Genomic DNA, 5390 nt, shown 5'->3' on the forward strand with positions numbered 1-5390 from the left:
GTTTTACCTACAATACTCTCCCCAGTTCAGCGACAAGTACCATGATTTTGAAAAGAATATGCAAGATAAAAATAAATGAAATAATGTTTCTTCTTCAACTCCATGTAACGCAACTTTTGTTCGTCTTGGCTAATGACATTTCTTCTAATATCAACTTGTCTTTAGTGTTCAGAGCATTGTTTATCACAAACCACATGAGTAATTCTATTCTTGGTAATGCTCTCCTACCTCAAATTATGTCATACACATGCCTACACTCTGAGGCTGAGAGACTCCATGTATTTTTGTCATTGTCACATCCGTGAATGACTTGGTAATATATCTCACTACTAGAAATAAGACTGTTTGGAATAGATTTTGAGACGAAATTGAAATAAATTTCGAATAAATTAAAAACAAATTTTTTTTAAACAAAATTGGGACGAATTTTTTTTGTCCCAAAAAACCTTGTTTCTAATTTATATTTTGTCTGAAATTTCGTCCAAAATTTTTTTAGACGATTTTGTGACAAATTTTAAATAGGTATTTATCTTCTAAATTTCTAACTATTATAATGTATTTTAGACAATTTTAAACAAATTAGCCAAGATAAAGACAATATATTTTAGACAAATTTTAAACAAAAAATATATTTTATTTCAGACAAATTTTTAACGAATTTAGTCAAATATAACAATTTTTTCGAACAAATTTTAGACAAATCAAATATTTCTTTTCAATTAAATTTAAGACATTTAATTTAAAAGAATTGACGTATTTAAAACAAATTTCACACAAAACAAAAAATTATTTTTGCACAAATTTTTTACAAATTTAATATAATATTTTAAATAATTTTCATGCAAAATAATTTACTATTTAATATATAAATATTTTAGAAAATAAATTATATTTGATCTGTTTTTTATATTAAGACCATCATAATCATTTTTTTTAATATTAAATCATCAAAATCATAAACACATAAAATCGTGAAAAAGTTATTTACCATAAAAGAGTTAAAAAATATTTATTACTAAAATACTTTTGTCCATGTCCATAAATGTAATCGAACGAAAATAAGAAAAAAATACTTAAACTAAAACAAAGAAAACCTTTAAAAAGGTCAAATATCATGAATAAAATAAAATATACTAACTAGTTCACCTAAAAATTCCTTAATCTAAATCAGAAAAAACATATACTCTAGACATCAATCACTCATGTTATCATCCTCATCAGCCTGTCCTAAGGTCATCTTCAATAGGATCAGACAAAGTTAAAGAAAGTGGGAGATTCAACTTTTTATACAAAGCATGAATTGTCTTTTCAATAGAACCAATTCTTTTCTGTTGAACTTTTAATTGACGTCCTTGATCTTTTAACTTGTGCTCAACATGATTCAACTTAACCTTTTGCTCTTCATTGATCATTTCTTGTTCCTTTGCCTTTTTTTTCCACATGTGAAGTTCTTGTTCAATATTTAGATTGTCTTTTGATGTCTCTGAACAATTTTTGGAATCCAACTTTGAAGAGAGATCTAAACCAAAAGAACCTAAACCAAAAGCAGCTTTCTTTTTCTCCTTTGTCACAACTTCGTTCCAAATAGTGTAATCGTCTGGTATATCTAAAACAACAAAGATTTATAAGATTAGTAATACATTACATTTAAAGTTCAGTAACATGTACATCATCGAAAGAATTAAAATAATAAGAATGTAAAATAATACTTAGTTGCCAAAATAATCAATTAGGATGTAAAATAAAGTGCTACTATGCAGTGACGGACCTAGAAAAATTTAGTAGTGAGGGCAAAAATATAATAAAATTTAAGTATAGAATTTTTTTTGGCTTTCCACGATACCCAACAAGTTAAAAACTAATTCATCGTGAATTTGGGTTCCATTTAACAGTCTACAATTGACTGACAATGAATTAAGTGCTTTACATACGAGATAGAATTCAAACTCTCAATACTTACTTAAGTGGATGACTAAACTATCACTTGACCAATCCAAATTGGTTTAGATATATTTAAAATTTTAAATGAGAACTATCTATAGATGTTGATAAAAACTAAAAATATATATACAATCACTTTTATAATATTTAAAATAATAAAAATATAATTTCATACATACAGTATAATATTTAAAAAATAATTTATAACAACTTTTTTTTATTTTTAACATGACTAAATATTATTTTTTTATATATTTTTTAAATAATTATTTTATTTTTTATTATCTCATATTTAATTGTCAAATTTACTTATTATAATCTTTATGGTATAAATAAATTTTTTAACCAAAATAATTACAGTGTATTAACATATAAATAACATATTTTTTTATCTTAAATAATTTTTAAAAATTTACTAATAATTTAAGTTGTATTTAATTAAAAAAATTAAATTTTAATTTAATTAGTAATTAATTAACTAATATAATAAAATTAATAATCACTATTTTTTAGTTTATTTATTTATTTTTTTTACTAAATTAAATTTAATAAAATATTTTTTTAATATAAAATATAAAAAAATTATTTATATTTTATTTTAAAATAAACATAATATAATAAGTTATATATATATATTGTAAGTATTAGATGTTTTTGAAAAAGCTTTGTGGGGCAAATGCCCCCTCTTCCTTATGCATAGGTACGTCCCTGCTACTATGCGTTAGTACTAAACTACTAATATATATGTACACATGAGCATTTTAAGAAGTTCATAGCAAGGATAATACTATATGTGTGAAAGGGGCAGATTATAATTCATAGTAAATCCAACAATTAAACCATGATCACAATAATATCAAAGACAATTATAATTCATAGTCAAAAACCAAACTCAATCACATCAAATAATCACATAATACAATACTAGGTATTTTAGCAACAAAATTTCAGTCATAAATACCTTTTTATTACCTGGCTTTATTCGAACATACTAGAAACTAACACGGGAATCACTACGTAACCAATAGAACATAAAGAGATAACATTCTAAGCATAATAAGTGGCTTTATAGGTGACATAACTATATAAGCATTGCACTCAGTTCTAATAGATAACATCCTTGAGCTGTTTCATACTGGCACACAAGCATATAAATTGCAGGTAAAGAAAAGAGCAAAGATTTAGAATAAGTGTAATTAGGTGCAAAATGAAACCTACAGCATCAAAACATATAACTTTTAAATTGGTTAGTTATGAACAAAATTTTAGCACAAAATTCTATAAAACTCTATCAAATAATAATTGCCTAGAAACCAAAATGTCCTTACTTTACATTCTACCAACATCAAATTCAAAGGATTTTATCATAATATATATAAAAGTAAGTTCTACCAAGAGAGGTGAACTATATGTATCAAATGAAGCCCATGAAGCCACTTTTAGATTTTTAGTTATACTCTTCTTAATTCTTACTGGTGCTTCTATAGGTCCTCTCATCAGATTCACTTCCTCGTATAGTATATTCATTCATGCATTCCAAAATCCTAACCTGTACAACACTGAGCTTATTACACTGTTGGCCTTTCATACATTCAATTCCATACAAGATCTTAGGTCCTATAGCTGTATAGCAAAATTTTTCCTGAACTTAAGATGACTTTCCTATATCATTCATTAACAACACTCGAATCATCTCTCTATTTCATCCAACAGAGTACTATTGTTTTTCCCCTTTAAGTAGATATCATGACAAGACACTCACTGAAATCACCTCGCTATCAAGATTGATAAATATGTAGAGATGAGATCAGATCCAAATATAAATCTTAAAATTTCGCAGAAGCTAGTCTTAGTTGCACTCTGACTCTACTTATAGATTTTATTCAATACAAAAGAAACGATCAAACCTGCTAATTGGTATGCCTAAAAATCCTCCTTACTTTATACTTACCATATACATTGAATTATCCTTGAATATTGTATAATTACAACCTACCCCATTGTGAGTAAAATTTTGAATTAGGAGGATCCATAGGAATACTTCTAGGAGGCTATATCATCACAATGTTACAATAACATTGCTTAACAATAGGTAAAACTACAATATATACCCCATTGCATGTTAATTCTGAAATCCACATGACAATCCAAGGATCCTATATCAGCTCATTTAATATCAAAGCAAGAAAATCAACAACAATCCTTACAAGGCTGAGTAAAACTTCAAAGAATTAGAACAGAAACTCCCAGAAAGAAGAAACCCTAACCTTTTGTAAAAAGGGAAGAAGCCCTGAGACAGTAGCATGTATGTAATATCTAAGTTGAGGATGGCGTGCTCACATACTCACAATAAATGTTGAACCTTGCAGAGGACGCACAAAGAGAAGAGGAGGCACGAATAATCTAGCGAAGGGGCAGTGTTTGAGGCACGAAGGTTCTGAGACCGGCGGAGGTGAACACATGCAAGAGGCAGAGCGGTTGTTCGCAAGTGAAGGCTGGTACCTGGGAGTGCGATTGACGATGGTGGAGGTGGTCTGAGGTGCGAGATTGGAGGCTGGAGTGGTGGATGTCTGAGACCAGAGACAGGAGGCAGAGCACGAGCGGCAACGCGCAGAGCACGCAGAAGGAGCGCGAAGCACGAGCGCTAATCACATACCAGAGGCAGAGCACACACAGAAGAAGGGAGAAGGAGATGAAAAACTAACCTGAAACGGTGAAACCAAAAGACAATTCTGAAAAAAGGTTTGGTTTTTGGCAAGGTAACCTTGCTGTGATACTAGTAGGGAGAAGGCACTCAAAAACTGAAATCCCCTGAAACTAAATTTTGGCGCAAAGTAAATAATAAGGGTATTGAAATAACTATGTATATTTTAATTTTTTTAAATTAAAATTATATATAATTTTTAATATCAAACTAAAAAAAGATAAAATTATAACAAAAATATATTAAATAAATTATAAAATATTAATATCTAAAAGATAGATATTTTAAAAAATTATGTCTAATATTAATTTTAAAATATTTAAATTAAATTATGTTCTTAAATCTTTGTTATATAATAATCTAAAAAGATAAATATTTAATAAAATTAATATTTGAAATTAAAATTTTTTTTATATTAATAAATAATATAGATAAGATAAGATAACTGTCTCGAATTATATAAACGGAGCCAGAGACCCCTCAGTTATATTTCTCATTTCACACACATATATTTCATAAATCCATTTTGACTTGAGTGTCGGAGTATCCTTACTAAGTACGTACCTACCGCATCGCTCTAGTCAAACAATCTAATAATTGTTTTGACTCACAAGTCTCTAATCCATTTCATAACCCGTATTAGAGACTTTTAGATAAATAATTTTTTCTCTTATTTTTTTACCATATTTATATAATTTTATATTAGTGTACTAAAGGGTTCTCTTGAAAAAAATTATAAATTAGA

The 5390-nt window shown here is 27.6% G+C and overlaps 1 long non-coding RNA gene across 1 annotated transcript; it reads right to left on the reverse strand.

The window, feature by feature from the left end:
- Positions 1-983: 983 nt before the first annotated feature.
- Positions 984-4772, reverse strand: LOC114924414 (uncharacterized). Its single transcript, XR_003811665.2, has 2 exons — positions 4209-4772; positions 984-1606 (listed from the first exon to the last, which is right to left on the reverse strand). It is a non-coding gene; the product is annotated as an uncharacterized lncRNA (long non-coding RNA).
- Positions 4773-5390: the final 618 nt, after the last annotated feature.

This window comes from Arachis hypogaea, chromosome 9 (assembly GCF_003086295.3).
Source record: "Arachis hypogaea cultivar Tifrunner chromosome 9, arahy.Tifrunner.gnm2.J5K5, whole genome shotgun sequence".
Taxonomy (NCBI): domain Eukaryota; kingdom Viridiplantae; phylum Streptophyta; class Magnoliopsida; order Fabales; family Fabaceae; genus Arachis; species Arachis hypogaea.